General features: G+C 37.5%; 1 protein-coding gene across 1 annotated transcript in view; it reads left to right on the forward strand.

Moving 5' to 3' along the window:
* Positions 1–22,003, forward strand: part of LOC149793334 (contactin-3-like) — a 112,788-nt gene that overhangs the window by 13,386 nt on the left and 77,399 nt on the right. The window contains exon 2 of the mRNA XM_089966357.1: positions 21,479–21,600. The gene's annotated coding sequence lies outside the window, so the exon portion shown is untranslated. The remainder of the gene's footprint in view (positions 1–21,478; positions 21,601–22,003) is intronic.

The raw sequence follows: 22,003 nt of genomic DNA on the forward strand, positions 1-22,003 counted from the left end.
CTTGTTTAAGTTATAAGTACTTAATCAATATGAATGAAAATATTACTTCCAAGAAAAAAAATAAGCAGCTTATCATTGCAAAGGAGACTGCGATCATTCGCGACAGGTTAAGAAGTACATTTTGTAGAAGACACACTGGGCATGGTTGTGCAGAGTTCATTCATTCCGTCTATACACAGCTGCTTGTAGCCAATCTTAATTGCTTTTGAGACGCAAATATGTATATTTGCATGTAATATAAATCTATACACCGAAAGGTTGCTCGTTCGAATCCAACCATCCGGCCTGTCTGTGCTAGCTACCTTCTTTTTAGACGAGACACTTGACTATTGCCTAGGCATTAAATAAATTAATTGTGCTGCAAAACCAAACGAAAGACAAACCTATGTACGTTATATTTGTATATTTCGTCTCCATCTATAGCTTTGCTAGAGTCAAGCATATTATTTTGCCATTGTAGCGGTGTTGGGAAGATATTACTGAAACCCAGTAATTAGGAAAAGACGTCATAAAATACAGTGTTCACGAGACTTTGTGGTAGCACGTATAAGTTTCATGAAATGGACCATCCGTAATTTTCGAACATAAAGAATTCTCAGGATATAATCGTGTACACGTGTTTATTAATTTGAGATAGGATTATTATTTGTCTTGAGTAAAATGCATTAAGACAAAAGTACAGACTGCCTGAGAAATATTTCTTCCTGAGGAATATCTACATGTATTTGCTGAATTTGTATATGCTGTACTTGTTGCCTCAGAAAAAGTCTCGGTATATAAAGACGATAATAGAATATTACGAGACCATTTCTGGAAATTAATTCGTACAATGTACTTCATACTGTGCAATTTTCTATGACGTATACTCATTTTACAAGGTTCTATTACTACAGTTAATCTGCTAAACGTTACTTTATTACGTTTTTCGATGATAAAGCAAAGTCTTACAGTCTGAGTATTTTAACAGATGGTGTTACGGAGGAATTGTTCTTGGAATCGCAAGCGACAGAAGTTTCTTTCGATACAGGTTAGACATATACAATTACCTTAATTAATATACGTTGTCTTAATACACCGGCTGTCACAGAATTAGGCAAAAAAATAACTTGGTTTTGCGTTAGAACTATTTGACTATTTTTTGTTGTATATGCGTACAACGTTATCTAGGGTGAATAAGTGTTTTTCCAGGTAAGCGACTGTATTAACATGTACCTCGCCGGAAATTACTTGCGACGAGGCACACTAAAAGCATGATATGCACGGGTATTTTACCCTGACTATTGCTCACTCTCCAATGGATTTAAGTACGCTTAATTTCTAAACCGACACTGGTCGTTTTGGATCACATCAATGAGTGTACGCTCTCCATTGTTCTCCATCCATAGGGGTAAGTGTTAAATTTATATTTCATGTGATATGCGAAGCTTATTCTGTTTCTAATGTCTTATCGCGTAATAATGCATTTATTACAACGCAGATTTGAACTTTGAATTACAATTCACTATTAGAGGTTAATGTATTAGCATATATCTAGATATTTTACAGAAACTATTAGTATGACCAGTTTGGTTTTATTGTAGCTGAGTGTGATTGTGACTGTGACTATGACTAGAGCTGACTAGAGTTGACTAGAGATGTCTAGAGCTATCTGTAGCTCTTTAGGGCTGACGGTAGCTGTATGGCCAAACAAGACATACAGATCATGTATCTTGAAGTGCAAGACATACAGGTCATGTAGGCGATATTGATGAGAAAGCCAGTGACTGTCCGTGTGTTGGGCCACTGTAGAGCAGTCGATGCTGTCCGTCTCTGTGATGTGATCTGATGGAGCTGATGAGAAAGCGAGTGACTGTCCGTGTTGGTTGTGCCACTGTAGAGCTGTTGGTGTTGTGTTGTCAGCTGCGAAGCTGTGTTAGAGTGGAGGTTTCAGCCATGGTGCTGGTTTGGGTGTCGAGTGGTGGTTCTTTGTGACTTGATATGTACCTAGTATGCTGCTGTCGGTGGTGACGTTAGGTTCATAGGGAGATTGTGGTTATCTCGTGTAGAGGAACCAGGGCTCCACAACCAACGGGCTTGCATGGTCCAAGGGTAGGCTGGGAGGGGCGGACCATGCGTGGTGGCTCCTTACCATTCGACAGTGGTGGGACTGAAGGTACCATGTGAGTGTCATTTTGGACATCAGGTTATCTCCCACCGTTTGGGTTACATATCATGATCACTACTCGAGCATAAAAAACCACAATCATTGCATAAAACCAGAAATACTATCATTATAGCTATCTGAGCTAACGTTATTATCGCTATTTGAGCGAACGTTCTTTCTTTGTTATTGTTAACGTCATTATCGATCTTTGAGCGAAAGTCTTTGTTACCTGTGTGCGAAATATTTTATTTGTGTGAGCATTGTTATGAATTATTTGTAAATCATAATCATTAGGCTTTGTTTCAAAATTATTTGTCTTTTTTTTAGTGAAAGCTTGTGATTGGCTGCATGAATCATTTTTCATTATTTGTCTTTTTTTGAGTGAAAGCTTGTGATTGGCTGCATGAATCATTTTTAATTATTTGGATGATAACTTATTGTTTACATGACTCATTGAGTGGAATCGCATTGTAATTTATCTTGGTTTCTTTTTTGCATTTAATTTTTTTGTTTGATATCAGTTCAGTTTTCGTTTATATCATAATTCGTTCCTGTTAGGAACTGTTTTAATTATATGGGATATTTAACTCTGTGCGCATCATTATGTTAAATGTCCAATATTTGGATCCTGTTTACGCACGAGTTAGATATGGTTTTTGTTCTACCTTCAAATCATTCATCATCAAACATTGTATTTGTATCACCATCAAGTGTTCTGTTCTGAATCCGAAATCCCTCCAGGTTATCTTGTTACACCGGCACGGGATATATTATAACAACAGTTACGGTACAGTCTTGCATTTTTTTTCTAACAGTGTCCATGAGAATGATAAATATAACCACGTTTTAATTAATGGCGTGCTTTACTAAGGGATGCTATAATAAACGATGTGTTGTGATTGCGTGTTAAAACAAAAGTAGCGTGTTGGTATTTAAAATTATGAAATTACGTTATAATTGGTTCTCATAATCAGTAAAGCAGAATTTAGTTGGATCAACATAGAAACAAAGTCCACGCTCATTCATTCACAATATGATTCTACATTTCAAGTTTAAGTAGACATAAACGTCAGTTCCTTTGGAAACTGATGTAGAGCACACGTCTAAGTTAAAATGCGGAGCTATATGCGCATGAATGATTTATTGGGTGTTGATGAATGTACGGATGTAACATTTTGGGGAATGAAGCATAAATTCAATAACTTTTTTATTGTAATGTCTTTTATTATTAAGCCTTAGGTAGTTACACAAAACGAGCATATAATACAAAAGTTACTGCATTTGTATTGGAAAATATGAACTCGTTATTTCTGAACAATACTGCACAATCGTTCCCAAAAAAAGATTTCATATTTTCATGTACAAATGTAGTATCCTATAATTCTTATAATTCAACTTGCTATGGTATATCACGGTACGCACCGCTCTATGATTAGAAATAACTGTGGTATAGACCGATATACCTCGGTACAACATATTTCGTGATGCTCAGCTGTAACACAGATGTAACAAAAAATATATAATCCGGTATTTCTGTTATATATTCTTCGGCTTACAAAGGAGGTTTTTCAATTGCATGTAAATATACTGAGTATATGAACGACAATAAGGTCATTACTTGATTATGTGACTCACAAACGGAGTGCAAATTTATTCATTTATTCACTGGACGATTGGCAAACAAAAATGGGAAACAAAAATGGCCGATAATATCTGAATCAGTGCCTAAAATGCAGCGAAATAATTTATTAAAATAGAAGTTGGATACAGCCTAGTCTTTATCTTTAATAATTATGCATAAAATGGATTTATATGAAAGAATGATCACTAGACAGTGTTTACAAGAAGTTTTGTTTCCGGCCTAAGGAGGTAACTGCTGCAACTTGCCATCAACAATCATCTTCATAGTTAAACATTTCAACTTAAAAAATCATGGGATTGGAAATTTCCAAAAGGGCAGTAGAGAACAGGGAAAGATGGAGAGAATTGGTTGAAAAGTGAACTTTTGGTGCCCCAAAGACATCTTGTGGCTTAAGGGATTGATGAATATATATATATATATATATATATATATATATATATATATATATATATATATATATATATATATATATATATATATATATATATATATATATATATATATATTCATGTACTTGAGAGTGTGGTGATGTGTAAAATATTTCCACATGCGGTCTTTCAAGGTAGGCTGAAAACGTTCCACGATGCTGGTTTTGGATTCTCGGTGGTTAAAAAAATGAATGTCACGTTTCTTTAATTCTTTTTGGAAAGCTAGGTTCAGAAATTATGTGCCTTTGTCGGCTTGGCATCGAAGAGGGTGACTACCGTTTTGTTTCAACACCTGTTGGAGGGCTCGCACTAACTCGCTGCTCGATTTGGAAGTCAATGGCACGACCCAGGCAAATTTGGAAAAGACATCGACGACACAAAACAAATATTTCTAACAACGATTATAGGTGGCTAAATGAGAGACATCGGCTAAATCGGCTTGCCATTGATGATCGATGCCTTCCACTTGGGTGCGACTTCTGGAAAACGTTTGTTGAATGGGTTTGTTTAAAGTGTAGGTAGCTTGTTCTTGTAACCATCGTTACACTTGAGGTAAACGGAGAATTTTCAGTCGAGTTTTGGCAGCATAATACAATTTCTGAACTGCTCCGTAACCTGTTGGATGGGATAGATCAAAGTAAATGCTGGCTAACACCTTCTCCATTGTTTTGTTAATAAGTCACCCACCCTTCGCTGATGCTACTTTGGACGGGTGGTTTGGAAACGGATTTACGTGTCTGATGGGTCACGGGAGTAGAAGTCGAAACTAGTGGTGGAGGTGGTAATGAAATGGTTTTGGTTTTCTTTTCTTTTTTCACTTCTGGTTTCCCTTCTTCTTTTTCACTTCTGTCGAAGGAGGAGTAGACATCATCTTTTTATCCCAAGCTTTTATTTATTTTCGTTGGGGAGTGGGGGAAGGGGTCAACAAAGACGCTGTAATCTTACTAGAAATGGAAGCTGCTGACGGTGTTTGAAAAACTTCTCGTATCTCTTCTTCCTCAGACTTTCTTGGGGTTGCGTCTCTTATGACCACTGGGGATGGTGGTGGTCGTGTGGGTGATGGACTTTTTTCATCAAGGTCTTAAAATCTTTCAGAGTGGGTAGAGCTGTTTCCTCTAAAGCTTTCTGGTGAAAGAGCTGTAATCGTTGCAACGGTTGACCGTACTTTTGCGATTTTTCTGTTTCGGACAAATCGTGGCGATCCATCAATGACTGCAGTTCGTGGTGTAACTGGGACATATCGGTCAAATTTGGATTGGGAGACGATTGCGGATTCCGTTCTTCTTGCCGACGATGGTATTCCATCCATCGTGTGTAGGTCAATAAATCCAGTTTTCGTCCTTTCCATTCGATGTCAAGGGTCACGTCTGAGACCTTAGGACTTCATAGGCTCCTTTTATCTTGCTCCCCCGAGTCCTCCTAACATGGTTCCCAATGCTCCTTTCAGCAAAGGTCCTAACAATAGAGGCAGAATTCCTCCGCGATGGACCAACGTCTTCTTCTTTTGAAGAATGGAGATTTTCTTTTGAACCATTTGGCGAAGAACGTGACTATGTTTGCCTAAGCATTGTTTCTGGTGTTTTTGCAAAGGTGTCGTGCCTTTCGAGACGTTCAAACAACATTCGCACAAGGTATCGATGACATCTTTGGAGGCAGTTTGAATGAATTTTTTCCCCATGGGTGGAGAAGCTTTGGACAGGACGCACAACATGTCCCCATGTTTGACTAAACGAGGAGGAAATCCTTTCGTTTTCTTTCCTTTGGCTTTAGAAGAGGGATGTTTTCTGGGGGCTGACATGTTTGGGTCTTCAGGAGCACAAAATACTGATACCCATGCTCTGTCTCAGGCCTTTTTTAAATAATGGAATGCGTCTCCACTGACTGTGTTTACGTCGTATCAACTTGATGACAGGCATCACACGTCGTGGACTGGTTCTCAACGGACTAAATCGAGATTGTTCTTGCTCGGACAAATCCAGTAAACTCTATAACATGCCCGATCTCACTTGGACTTTGATTTTGGGAGCAGGTACTTTGTGAGCAGCTGCCACTGCAGCTAAAAAGGAGGAGGGTGTCACACTGGAGGAAAAATTATTGGAGACACGGGTTTCCATGGCGTCATCAACTGAGGACGAACGTGAATCAAATTGGATTGGGCAGGCATCGTCATCAACGGAGAAGTGGATGAACCTGAGGCTACCGGAGAGGCGATCACCGTCGCTGCAGGATTTTGTTTGCGAATGTAAGGTTGCGTCCTGGCCGAAGTGCCTCTCTTGCGGGTAGAAGCCTTTTTGTGATGGCTTTTCTTTTTCTGGGGACTTTTCTTTTTCTGTGGGCTTTTATTTTTCTGGGGATGGGACCTGGTCTTGACAATGTTGCTTTTTTCTTTTTAGGGCTTCGTTTGGATTTTTTGGGAGTGGCTTTTTTCTTGGGGAGAACTTTGGGAGCATTAGGATCCCATTTTAAGAGGGAGCGAATGATGACACCTCCTAAATTACCGCGCCCTCCAGGTTTCAAAATAATTTGCTGTTTTGTTTGAGTGTCGATGCGGGAATCGGCCAGTTGTGTCAAGGCTACTTTGTTTTTATCAAAATTAGCGTTTGGTTTCATGAGGAATCTAAATGATGCCTTGCAGTAATTGACGTGCTGTCACCGTAAACCATCGCAAAACGTCTTTGAGACTGGCTTCTAAGACACGAGCACGTATTTGTGGATTTTTTCGCAACTGATGCCATACAAGGCACAAATCAATTTTACGGGAAGATGAGACTGAAGGGACGTCAAGTTGACGATGTGTGAGACAGACGAAGTGTCCGAGGTTTTTATAGAGTTTTTGGTGAAGTGGACGATGGAGACATGTACAGGATATGCCCTCCGTCTTGACACCAGTGGTGAAACAAATGGGTACGAAATCGCAAATAATCGGAGGTAGTGGGTTTTAAATCGACGAGGCGATAGGCGGTTGGAGTTTGAGTGGCATTGTCGTACGCATGAGTTAGCCAAGGCGTTCCTAACTGTTTGGGTAAGACTTACACTTGTGATTTATCTCCAGGGCTTTTAAACAAGACCACGTAATGAGCACTGAGACTGGTCGTGCGATGGGCTTGACTTTGTTGAAACAAATTTTGAGTGAAGTAAATGACACTGGCATTACGATGATGCCCTTTGCGCGTAAACCACAGTTTAATTTCTTCTTTGTCTAATCCTAACATGTCGTCAAAAATGACCAGATGGGTTTGATTGGAGTAAGACACGATTCCGTCGTCTTCGTTAGGAATGCCTTCCACAAACACGATGGAATCGCCTTGACTTTCTCGCAAGAGACCTTACGCCGATTACCACTCTTTGTAACACCACACGATTCGTTGAGGTGGACGATCGATCAAATGCTGTTCGATCAAACGTTTCACAAATTCGGTTTTGCCTGAACCGCTAGGTCCAGCAATGAGCATGTTAAAGGGATGATCAAGATACAAAGCCTCCCAAATGGCACGATCTAAGTGTTCGTCGATGACTTTGAAAGTGGTGGAAGAGGGAGCAGAGACAGCAGAGGTAGCCATGGTGCAAGGAATGTCACTTGTGACACGAAGACAGACACGACAATAGTTTATTTGCTTTTTCAGGACACGTTTATTGACTTTTTAAAAATAAACACGAAAGATTAAAATATAATAAAAGCCAAATGTTTAAGTACAACGATAAAATGCACATCAAAATGATCAAAGTGGATTAAAAACAAGTTTCTGTACAACATGTTTTTGTTAAACAAGATGTCCTAAGGACAATGTGTAATGTTCTTACAGGCTCTACATGGGGTAACTGTCCTCCCGAAATAGCCTTTTGGGAATAACCATGACAGTTCTGTCCTGAAAGGAGTGGTTGTCATCGGTGACGGGTTCTTCTGGTACTGTCGCTAACACTGGTTGAAAAGTGACTTTTTCATTAGACGTTGGAATGGAGGATCACAACTCTTGAGCAGAATGGGCTACTTTTTGAGTCCAAGCCTCAAACCCCAATTTTTCCAGTCACGTATATCTGTCCAGTGAGGGTGTAAGTCACAAGCTACACAATCATTTTTACCGTAGAGGTCGAGAAGTATCCAGATGAAAACGCAAGGCTTCGCGCAAGATGAGTCTCTAGTGGACATTTAAAGGAACCACTTTCATGTTTGATTGGGTGGTCAGTATTGTTCGTAATGTGTCCACAAGGAATCGCTGGTAAACAAAATCCCAGAAAACAAGTCACTAAGACAAACATCACACGTCGACCCCAATTGATTGGATACAAGTTTCGTAATACGTGTTGGTAATCTTCCACTGTTTGAATAGTGTCATTGATTTCCTTCCACGGAATCTGTTGAATCACTTCTGATAAAGGTTGTGGCATGGTATCCTGTTTTTATACTTCTTTTCTTCGAAGACAATAAGTGTACTTTCTGCACAGAGATGATTTTACTCCAGTGGCGTATCTAAATAGTTTAGTCACTAACTTGCACATCAAAAGACACCGTTCGGAAGTTTCCTCTTTCAATATGTTGACATTGTGTAAAAGATTTTGGTAACTCTCTAACTCTCCCTCTGGAATTCTTTGCAGTAAGTCTACCTTGTAGCAGATAGGATCATCCGTAACAAACCAATCTTTGGAACCAATGGATAGTTGATGAATGTCTGACCACTGAAACACTTTCATCTGAATGAGTCCTTTTATAGCATTCAGGTACCAACGGTTTAAACATCAGTGACATAACGGATGCAATTGTTCTTTACGTTTTACTTGTATTTTGACCAGTTCTCGGTAAATCCGTTCTCTCAACTCCTCAGGCAAGCCCAAAATGTTCTCTTGTACAGTACAAATAATTATATACTCTTTTTTTGGAGTCACTGGGTCGTGACCAATAGCCTCGTTTACCTTTGTGACTGATGTATTCTCCACTCATAACAAGTCTTCTTATACTTTGGAAAAGAGCATAATTTGAAATTCGAGACATGATTTTCAGTTTGCGTGTCACTTGTATTTTGATCAACTCTCGGTAAATGCGTTCTCTCAACTCCACAGGCAAGCCACGAATGTTCTCTTGTACAATATCCATGATCATATCAGTCAGTATTATTGTATTTACAATCGTCTCCTAGAGTGAAGGTAATCAACATTGTGAGTAATTTCTGGCCACTGCCATTCAGGGTAACGATCAAGAATGCCACTGAAATCTTCTAATGTAACCGGTCTAAAGTAGAATAATAGGGTAAACGCACACTTGATACAGACAAATCTAATCCGTTTGTTGACTTCTTTCATTTTCCTCTTGTGAATTTCTCGACACAAAAGTACTACAATCACCCATTGAGATTTTGCTCTGGCAAGTCCCTGCCAAACTTCCTTGTAGATCTTCTCTTGCAGTTCGTTTGGTAATGCTTGAATATCATTTTTATAATTGGGGCTTAAATACTGATCTCGGTGTTGTCCAACGTTTGACTCCTAGGCTATCTGGTTTCTTAAACGACATGGTAAGTCACTTCAATGACTCGGTCCCACTAAAGGTAAGTAGTGACAATTCGGAGACCATCGAGCATGTTCAAGGTATACTGAATCTCGTTGTTCCCACTGGTGTAGTGACACACCGCAACTGAAGCACTTGACTTTATCCCCTTCGCCCAAGTAGAAAATCCGGCCCCTTTATAATTCTTCAGGGGTCGGTCCTCCCATATATTTAGGCCATTTTCCTTTGAACGATTGAAGACGATTTTCAGAGTCGTAGTATTCAGGCAAACGCACAGGGAACGAATATTCGTCTGTCACAGGTTCGTTTCGATGAGGGTAGGGTGACATAGGCAGGAGTTTGTTCAGGGCTGGATGACATACATAGTGTGGTAGACGTGAAGGTTTCCATCCGCAATGAAAACCAGTAAAGAGTCCACGATCACGATTGGCATCGCTTTCGCATCCATCAGGTTCGACACGCATATCATCACTTTCCATGATAGGTGTAGTGGTAGTAGTAGTAGTGAGAACAAAGTTCCCATGATGCTTTACTGCGTCGCTCTCAAAGCAAGGCACAGCATCGCACTCCACTTGAGAATCACGGAACTTGAATTGTGCCTCTCTGAACTTGTTTTGTGTTTCTCTGAACGTATTCATCTTTCTCGCTTGGTTTTGGTAGTCAAAATGAACTATCGATCTTACATATTGTCCCTTTTTATACTAGTCGAATTGAAGTCTCGTCGTTCCTTTTTTATGTATAGTTTTGGAAGTTCTCCTTTTTTTTCTTCCTGGACAACTGTACTACCTTCTCTAAGGTACCGTCATAATTGTACCGTAGTGTAATGGGTGGAAAGGCCATAGAAAGGTAAGGACAGTGCGGAGACCATCGAGTATGTTCCAGAATAGCTGAATCATTATAGATACATAGATCCATTCATAACTTCAGGCCGCAACTGAAACACTGTACTTCGTATCCCAATCCAGTCTCAGGTCCCAAGTACACAAATACTGTTCTAGCTAAAACATTCAAAGTAGGTAATCCTTCCCTATCCGTGGACCATTTTTTGAAACGTTTCAAATCGACGGGCACAATCACAATAGTCAGGCAAGAAGACCGGAAAATGGTAGGGTTTGAACTTGGAGTTCTCATTGGGTTTATCATTCGATTCTTGTTGTGGCGAAGTCATCCTTCTTGTTGGTGGCTATCCTCTTGCATCCAATTTTTATACCGACATATCCATACGGCAAAGTGAAGTGTTTGGGACGACGCACTCGCTTCTGGTACACAATTTGATAGACTTTTTCCAAGGGTCGACTGACGATTTGGTGAGTGGGTAAACGTACAATCTTGTTCGGTTGGTAGGTGGTCACTTTAAAGTTTCCATTCTCTCCAGACTGCAAGGCTTCTTTCAATACTCCAAAGTTTACCACTCGACTGGTGCGATAATTGAGTCAATCCTTTCACTTTACACTCGGTGTGCACTTTTCCTTGTTTGTCGCGGTATTCGTAGCCGTAATATTTAGGACCGCCACTAGCAAAACTTAAAATTTTCCCGTCGGGGTCTTCGTCTGTCCAAGCTCATAAACGGTCTCCTTCGAAGTCAGGGTGACGTTGAACCGGGCAATCAGTGTAGATGAAACTGTCCGTGTCAAAGTACGGGACTCGATTCTCTAACAGTTCTAAAGCTTCGTACAATTTTAAGCGATCATGGGATGTCACGTAAGCCGCAATGATGACATTTCCAAATTCGTCGGCTTGTACAAAGTCCAGATCTTCTTCGTAATTGACTAAGATCAAATCCTAGCGAACGACGTCCACGTGTTTCATGTATTTGGTTTTGTCGTGAATCATATGGAAGTAGCTAGAAGGTTCTGTCAAATACTCCGTCTTGGATAAACACGGTCGTTGTGCCATTTTACCCCCACAAACATATTAACACCACTTTGGCAAACGATCGCCTGTCTTGGTTTTTCTCGATGTGGTCTAAAGTGATGCCTACTTGTTCCCAGTATTTCTCTTTGAATGAAGTTTTCATCTTCGGGAGTGTGACACCAGTAAGGATAGCCACTGGCTTCTTGTTTAAATTTCAAAAAAGCATCAACGTAGTCTGCGAAAATGCCTTTCTGAGTCTCGTCACCCTTGTATTATTTCTGTCTTGGGAAAGTGATAAATGTCGTATATTTATAACAGTTGGTATCCCATGTCCAGAGCTTTGAACAATTACACGCTGACAAACTTTCCCGTCAAGGAGCGTTCTTCCTGGGTGTGCTGACAAGGCTGGTCTTGGTTGCACGTTTCGGCACAAGTATGGCACAAGGGAAACATCAGTTTTCCTTGGCAATGGTGAAGTAACACGGGATACTACAAGTCGGTGGGAGGCAAAACTTTGCTCTTGATCAAGCCTTCGTATTGTCGAATGTGGTCAAGGTCGATGTGTTCCGTCAACAATTGCGGGTACCCTGCAGGAACGCCACAATATTTGCACATGGATACAGTAAACACACGTCCAAGTATTTGATTTCTTCTCCGTTTTCTTCATCAGCTTGGTACAGCAAACACGTCGAATTTGTCCGTCCTCCGTACAAACTATCACTTGGGTTAAGGGGGGTCCATCACCTTGTAACTTTCCACGATACGTATAAACTCGGGATCGGTTTTCAAACGGTGATCGTACTTGTCTTCCCACATTTCCACCACTTGATATCCTTGCTGTTCTAACTTCAAGCGTCGCTTACAAGTGGCCTGGTACAAGTCTTCCATGGTTCGTTGTAATAACTTATTTTTAGTGCCACGTTCAGGGTAACAGACGGGACATCCGTGAAATAAGCAACCGTTAAACTCGTACACGATCTTGGGGTTTTCTAAGTCCCTGCCATCTACCGATTACGTTTCGATGGTCTTTTCGCCTCCTCCTTGCGGTCGTGCTGAATCCATTTGTCTTCCTTGTCGTACAAGTAATGTAACCAGCGTAGGGCTTTGACTGGCTATTGACGTTTAACAAAATTGGTCGTTTGAGGGCTGATGACAGACAGGGTGTTTTGGGGCATGAATCGTTGACAGTACACTAAGGAACATGCTTTGACAATGGTGCAAGCTTCTCTAAAAGGATGGACCCCTCCGTGTTTCATTAATAGTTTTCGAAATTTTCCACCGCAACGCCGTAAAATGTCCACGTCGGAACGACACTACTTTAACATTTCTTCCTGATAGGCGAAGGGATCCGAGGCGTGAGATTGGTACCAAGCGCAGAAAGCTTCTCTTTGATCGGTATGCATGTTGTCGGATTCGTAATCGTGAGCCTCAGGCAAATGGGGTAGAACAACGTGTTGATTATCTTCGGTATTGAAAAAGTGCGGAAAATAACCTTTGGCCATTTCTGTCATTCCAAACGTTTTTGGCATTCGACTCAAAGGCATGGCCAAGTAGCTCATTGCTGAGTACTGTGACGTCACCTCCCCCTAGTTTCAACATTGTTACCAATCTCCCCTATCGTGACGTCAGACGCTATACAGTCCCCACTTTCCCTTGTCGCTATACAAACCCAATAGTCCCTTGTCGCCATACAGTCCCAGGGTGCACTTAAAAGTCTTGTCGCTATATCGTCCCAAGGGGTCTAGTAATGCTAATTCACATTGTCACCAGGGTATCCCACTTCACTACTTGTATGTCTTTATTATCATCGTGAAAGAGAACCATTATTTCAGTACGATTACTCGATTTTGTCTTTCAATAACTTCTAAAACTTCGTTTTATTTTATTTTATCTTTTTTGTTTTTAGAGAAATTGTTTCTGTTTGTTTAACTGTGTGTTCTTCCTCATCCGTTTGTTAATGTTCTTGATGTGTGTTCTCCATCATCCGTTTGATAGTGTTCTTGCTGTGTGTTCTTCATCATCCGTTTGGTAGTGTTTTTGCTGTGTGTACATCCTCATCCGTTTGATAATGTTCTTGTTGTGTGTTCTTCCTCATTCGTTTGGTAGTGTTCTTGCCGTGTGTTCTTCCTCATTCGTTTGGTAGTGTTCTTGCATTGTGTTCTTCATCATCCGTTTGATAGTGTTCTTACTGTGTGTTCTTCATCATCCGTTTGGTAGTATTCTTGCTTTGGAATCTCAAATGAAATATAAACGTGTTACTTTATAGACAGAAATGACAAAAACAGCATTTCGAGAGGAATCTTTGAGCAATCGTATACGGTACACAAATACATAGTCTATTTGAAATACAAAAAACATAGTCTAATTCAATATTACTACATTTTCATCTTTTTGAGAAAATAGTATATCAAATTATTTTGGTACATAGAAATAGTGAAGCGTAGTCAAGTTATCGAAAACATAAACGAATGCATTGTTTTTTTTAACTTCAACATTAAGCATTTTGTAATCGTTGCGACATTATTACACATTTTGTAATATGACGATACAATAGTCAATGGTCTTCATTTACTTTTAAAAAGTGTTCATAACTATTTTAAAGGATGATCCAAATCATGCAATGCACATCTTAACAATGTATTTTCATAAATTGAATCCAGTCCTGATCAGTCTTATTATTCAATTACTGCGCTTCTGACACTTTCTTATCCATCGATCATCAAGGTTTCGTGTATAAGCTTTCATCTATCTTCAAGACCATGTCACATAGGGTCATATGATCTAAATGTCTGTTCTGGCATGCTGATTTCGTAAGCGTTCTAATTAAATAGGTTCTAAAGCAGGGGTGGGTGAACTACGGCCCGCGGGCCGCATGCGGCCCGCCAAGGGTTTTCATGCGGCCTAGGAACAAGTCATCATTCGCACTGACCCTGTTTATGTTACTCTGTGTATCAAATAAATGTGCTTCTTTTGAAGTTTAAGTTTAAGTTTTCAAATATTAACAACATATTAGCAACTGAAAATTAATTAGATGTTATTTAGAAAAACCTTTTGTTTATGCTATTTCAAATATTAATTATTTTACTTAATGAACTATGCGTCCCGCGACAAGGTGTAAATTTATGCATGCGGCACTTGCACTGGAAAGTTTGCCCACCTCTGTTCTAAAGGGATATTTTTTGGGGTCGTACATTTCAAGGACATGCCAAAACAATTGCAGTAAATATAGTAATCTCAGATAATTTTCCAGGGCTAGTTTGAGTAAGCCTCTATTTCGGCGAAGATGTCACAATCCTTAGTTTGAACTATTTATTCACTAGAAATACAAAGTGCACATCATAAACAACATTCTTGAAAATAGAGATTTGAACTTATAGTGAGAATTCAAATAGGGATACATTGTTAAATTGCATTATTATGATCCGGCAAAAGGTTTCTGGCACTTCCCCACTACACATACCACCAAACCACACGAACACCTTCAACGTTGGATTTAATTTGGATTTCCACCAAAGTTTACTCAGAATTTTTGTCATTAGATTTTGTGTCTGTAAGTCCAGACTATTTTGGATTCAATTCGCAATAACGTAAGTTATTTACTTACATATTTAGTTTGAATTCGAGGAAAATGTATATTATAATCTGAATTATACGAAGTGTGTTGCTTCTCACTCGTTTCTCTTACTTATTTTAATACCATAGAGTCGTAATAGAAAGTTGGGTGATTGTCCTAGGGATAGAAATTTCAATGAAATATTTCAGAAACATATCTAATTAATTATTTAAGTCCCACGTATTATTTTACAATTTAGATATTTTTGTTTTAATAATGTCATCTAAGGTAGAGATGATTATTTCAAATCCTACCCAAGAACGGTTAGATTCCTTGAAAAAGGTGAATTGGTCCAGCTTGCCAGAAAATATGATCTTTCCTGAGAAAAAGACTTCCATAACGAAGCATAAAAAAGGGGACCAATGTTTGGTAGAAAAGAATGTTTTGGATAAAGTGCTTTGGATTTGATTAATGAGGCTCCAAGAATGAAATCTAGTTAAGAAACCTTGAGCTTCAGAAAGAGGAAAGAGAAAAACAAATGCAGATGCAGAGAAAACAGACAGACAAATACAATTGCAGGTGCAAACATAGGACAGTGAGAGAAAGAGAAGTCATGATTATGCAAACGAAGATGCAATTTGAAAATAAGACAGAGAATTGCAGAGAGAAAGAGAAAAGGAAGAAAGAAACTTTCAGTTTAGAGCTGGAAAGAAAAATTTCATTTCCACTGTACATACAAGTTCAAGTTCTGATGTTACTAAGAATATTAGGTTAGCACCCACTTTAAAAGAAAAAGAAGTAGATAAATATTTTCCTTCTTGTGAACAAATGGCAGAAAATTTTAAAAGAACAGTGTTAGTACAGAAAGTGCTGATTATGATCTGATTATGGAGTGTATCTTGAAGATTTATGAGTTGGTGCATGAGACTATCGACCAAAGTTTAGGAACTATAAAAAGTCTCTGCACAAACCAATGTAAAAATTACGAGTGAAAAAGAGCAGTTATTTGATAGGTAGTACTCAGAAAAGTACGTTATTAAATTTTATGAAACATTCTGGCAATTCATACAGTTGAAGAGGCCAAGAATAGCACTTCAAACCCAACACTGGCACAACTTTTAGACATCATGTTTCTGATTAAATTGATCAGAAATCATTCACTCTTCCTACGTGTACCTACTGCAAAAAGAGAGGAACGTCCTTTCTGATTCTTACAAACTGAAAATTAAGCAACATAATCAAGACCTACCTGTTCTGTTCCAAATGCTCTTATTTCTAAGAGTTCAAGGTCATGGTCATATATTGAAAGCAATACATTTGTTTGATGAAACAGACGTCAGTCTGCGATTTTATTGTGGGAATTATAATCCATTCATTATTATCAAATACTTTGAATTTTACTGAGAAGTCATGTTCTAAATGATCATGTTATTATCAAGTAAGTAGAGTGCAGCTTTGTTAATGTTCTTCTCCATTGTGTAAATTTGTCATCAAACTTAGTCTCAGGTCACGTGACACTAGGAGTCTGAACCTTGTTTTCTTTACCCATTAATGATATTTTTTATTATTTGGCAATGACCTAGCTGGAAATAAGATTATAATTAATCCATTTCTAAATGACAATTACTGTTTGCATCAGAAAGTCGATCCTATTATAAATTAAATCACTGATTTATACCTATTTTGCTCAATTAATGGAGCTATGGCAAAAGAAGCACTTGAGAATGATGTTGATCAGGAAACTATTCATTTAGGTAACACGTGTATTGGACAGACTTTTGACGAAGTTAATTTGCATCCTCGTATTGATCAATCAAAAGATATTGATGATTGTGATCATTTTTTACTTCTCAAAAGACAATCACATGTCGAACACGAGAAATATCGAGATATAGCGTTTGTTTCAGAGACCTATTAGCAAAGGTAAAGCCTCATAAGTAGATATTTGGTTTTTTTTCTTAAAAATGTCGTCTTTACGAGAAAATGGAGACCACCTGAGGTATGTGATAGTGATGAATGGTCATTGGGCGATGGAATTGTAATTCCATTGCCGCGTAGACGAGAAATTCATAGTTTATCCCCTGAAACTCATTTGGCTGGTCATTTACGGACTATTAAGACTGATCACAAGATCTTTGTGTCACTTGTATTGGCCAAATATTTAAAGTGATGTTTGCAAATAATGCAGACCTTGTCACACTTGTCAATTGGTAGGTAAACCCAGCCAGAAGGTACAAAAGGCTCATCTGGAACCTATTCAAGTATTTGGAGAACAATGTAGCAGAACACTGGTAGCCTATGGGTCCCTTACCTAAGACTAAGTCAGGATATCAAAACTTGTTGACCATGATGTGTGCGTCTACAAGTTTCCCAGAGACAATTCCTCTGAGGAATATTTAAACTAAACCCTTAGTAAAAGATTTTAATAAAGTTTTTTCTTACATTATTTGGCCTTCCTAAATCGGTATAATTTGATCAAGGATTAAACATTCAGTCTGGGATTTTCCAGCAAGTTATGCATCCAAGAATTGAAGTGAAAAATGAAATTAGGGTTCAACAAAAGTACAATCGGAAGGACGTTTCAATCTTGCTCTTTCTTCAAATTTTCTTCAGATTAGAGAGTATGGTCCTTTTTAAACTTAGAATGAAAGTTATATATATATATATATATATATATATATATATATATATATATATATATATATATATATATATATATATATATATATATATATATATATATATATATATATATATACATTAATACTCCTGTGAGGCGAAAACAAAAGGATTTTCCCATAGAAATATGTTCAAGGCAAATATTAAAAGAGGGACAGGTTTACCATGCAATCAATTTAGATGTATCTGTTAAACATAGTGAGGATTTATTCCACAGAATGACATCGGACAGTAATGCCATGGATGTAACCAGTCCTAGGAATTTACAACATATGAAGAATCTAGACCAGAATTATTCACATCTGCAGCAGAAAAAAAATAATGAATTAAAACAGTTGTTACTTGAATATGAGTACTTCTTTCCATATCTTTCTATGCGAACAAATAAAATCTACCATGACGTTGAAATGGTAAATATCAAACCTATGAAATGCCATTCGTATAGGATGGACCCTCTCAGACAGGACTGTTCGTAGAAAAAATCAAGCATATGCTGGAGAATGAATGCATAGTATCGAGTAAAATTTACTGGAGTTCGCCATGGATATTTGTACCCACCCAGATACGACCTTCTCCGTGTGCACAGACTATAGAAAAGTGAATAGTGTGAGCAAAATAAATTATTTTGCTATTTCCAATAATTGAATGACTGCAGTCCAAAAATTTGACATGCAAAATATGTCACAAAGTTTGACCTTTTCAAAGCATTCTGGTAAATTCCACTGAAGGAAAGCGGGAAGAAATTTCAGCATTCTTGGCTCGAGATAGAATTTATGAATGCAACGTGATGCCATTTGGGACAAAAGATTCGCCTTGTACTTTTCAACTATTAATGAACATCATACTATAGCTGACTTGTCAAGATATTTACCTCTCCCTTACTCTCTCTCTCTTATTTCTGTTTTCTTTTTCAACATGAAAATGAATGAATTGAGACAAGTCACTTTAATAATGTTTAATTTGACAGAGCTGCAAGTTAATGAATATAATAATATACACAGAATACTTGCATCACCCTATAAGGTGACGGTATACGTATACGTAGTCATTACTATGATACCATTGTATTGCACATGTATAAACTTTAAATACTTTTATCGATGTCTTTAGTCGGTCTTATAAGGTAATGGGAGCATCCTTGTCCTTTCCTTTTACATTGTGACTCAAATAACTTCGACTTTTACAAAAAGGACTTGGTGTAATAATTGGGATATTTTTTGTTGTTAATCTTTAGTCGGACGATTATATGGCTTCACGTGTAAAGCTAAGTTCACAATAAAAATATAAGAGTCTAAAATCAATCAACAACGTTTTGGACATCATTGTACCAGATGCGCATTTAATCTCTTTTGTTGTATTCCTTTTACAATAAGCATAAGCAAGGGATGTAGGTGACTATGTAATCAGATAAAAAGTTTTAAATGTTGATGCTATTGAAATCAGAGATGGTGCTTGGGATCTGAATTAGTGTGCGTGCGTGCGTTTGTGTGTCTGTATGTGTGTTTGTTTGTTGATAATGTGTGTTTAGTGTGTTTGTGTTTAAATGATGTCCAAAATACTTTAGTGTGATCCTCATTACATCAATAGCTAGTGACGTCGGATTGTGTACTATCTTACCACTGTTACCAATACCCATACATACGTGGAAGGTTTAAATTTACTCGTACGAAAAAATCTTTGATCTGACACCCATGATGAGATGTCTTATTGTCTTCTATTATATATCTCTGACCCGTTGACTGGTGAACCAAAAAAGGCACATCTCATATAAGAGGGCTAGAGATTCATAAAGTGAAACAAACCAAATTTAGTATGTACATCTCTACTAAACGAAAATAAAAATACATTGTATGCATGAACGCACGAATATGCAAAGAGGCAGTGCATCTTCTCACATGTAAGATCTGTGTTACTTAATACATTAACGAAACAGTTGATTTCAGAGAGCAAATTAATAATCACAAAAGCCATCTTAACAACGCAGTCAACACGACATTCACCAACCACTACAATTTTACTGGATAGTTGTGCCAAACCTTGGGTGGACTAATAAAGAACGCACACCTAAGGAATGATTCCGGATACTACAATTAAAAACTGATTGGGACTTTGACCTAAATCTTCAAATATTTAACCTTCCCTTCACCATTGTTTCACCCGTACGCAATTTATGTCATAATATTTGCCCAAGTAATTTCAAATATTATTATTATTATTATTATTATTATTATTATTATTATCATTATTATTATTATTATTATTATTATTATTATTATATTAAAGTTCTTGCCCATGATCTTCGTTCACCATTTCCTTTACATCTTTCTTTTAGATTTTACGTTACGCTGTGTTTCTATAATTTGTTCACAACCTGGATTTATGTTCATATATTCTGGTTCGTTAGGTGATGAACACAATGACCACCTACTTTCTTATTGTTACACAACCTTTTCTTCTTATATCTCTTGTTTAAAATTCCCCCTAGTGTTTTAATTTGCAGGATTTTAGAATATTTCTTAGACTTTTACTCTGCGTTTGCTTATTATATATATATATATATATATATATATATATATATATATATATATATATATATATATATATATATATATATATATATATATATATATATATATATGCGCGTAAGATAACAAGTTCTATTTATATTTGCATGTATGTAAGATAAATTCTGGAGTTATTAATCCTTTATTCGACTCTCCTCTGAAAAAAATGCATATTTTAAATGTTACTGAAATTATGGATGTTTATATGACTTTTTCTCCACTCATTTCGCCTGTTATCTTCGATACAAGAATTAGAAAATCATTATTTTGTTCAATTCAAAAAGGCGAATCGATGAATGACTTTTTGAATCATCTGCGATATGAATAGTTCAGAGGCCTATCTGCCCATAGAGACAAAAGCGTAGCAGACTGAGAAGTACGATTATTTGTCATGAACATATCGCCAATGCCTAGCTAAAATTCTTATCTTAAAGTGATCTGTATCATAACACCTAAGGATTGCTGAACGACATTTTGCTAAGCTCGATAGCCCTATATTTCAATCATACATGGCCGTCGACAGAAGTTGTTGACGTATGTTTAAGAAACAAATCTACCTGTCGCTAAAAGTGGAATTTAGATGTTTTACGCAGGAACAGACGTCGTGAACATTAAGGTCCATGAAATTCAAGTACTTTTATATATATGCAGGATTCGAAAATTTAAAATAGGATTGAATTATTATAGGAGAATCATTACTAATAAATTAAGAGATAGTTTCATTCAAAAGACAACGCTTGAAGGGTAAGGGATTTTCTCACCTTCTTTACTTCGAGTAATCCGGTTATCTGGACAAAGAACATATCCTTCTCTTTGTTCCATGGGCTTTTCGCAGATTTTCGGACTTCTGGTAATGCTATTTTTCTTCCTCACGTACTCCGAAAAGTTCACACAATGTTCTGTGGAACTAAGCTCTGTCCAGACAGTTGTGCATTCCTTTTTAAGTCGCAGCATTTACGTTTTATTTCTGTTGATTTATTTTATAACAGAATAATGTCTTTGATAAGGCTTGTTCATGTATATGTATATGCTTAACGACGTGGTTTTATGTTTCATCACAAGACTACTATTTGTAGAAGTCAGTATACATAAACAGCATTTGTCACATACATTTTCAGCACTACAACTCTTCATAGACGGATGGTGATTATATTCAGAGGAACAATGGGCTCTGCTTCCCAGTCACTGTTTCTGTTGATTGTATTCCGTTTCATAATCACAGGAACCATTTCCCAAAGCTGTAAGTATGTGTAGACCCTATTTCATTAGGAATATATTTCGAGCTAAATCACGTCAAGTCGGTATAATACCAAAGCCATTTGGTATCATAAAGTCGTTTTATAATAATTCGTTAATGGATGAAAGGTATTGCAGATGGAGGTTTACAGATAAATAATAAAGAGCACCAAGTACATATAAACGACTTTTTTCAGCTTTGTCAGCTGACTTTATATATAGTCCTACCATGATGCCATAATATCTTTTGTCTACATTTTTACCTACCTCTTTGTGACATAACTCTCATAGGCAAGTCAGTAATCAAGCAAGTTAAGTAACTTACGTTACCGTAAACAAATTGTTGTTGATTTTCTAAACAAGTATATATATATATATATATATATATATATATATATATATATATA

The sequence above is a fragment of the Sinohyriopsis cumingii genome, chromosome 8 (genome assembly GCF_028554795.1).
Source record: "Sinohyriopsis cumingii isolate HCF-2022 chromosome 8, ASM2855479v2, whole genome shotgun sequence".
NCBI lineage: Eukaryota > Metazoa > Mollusca > Bivalvia > Unionida > Unionidae > Sinohyriopsis > Sinohyriopsis cumingii.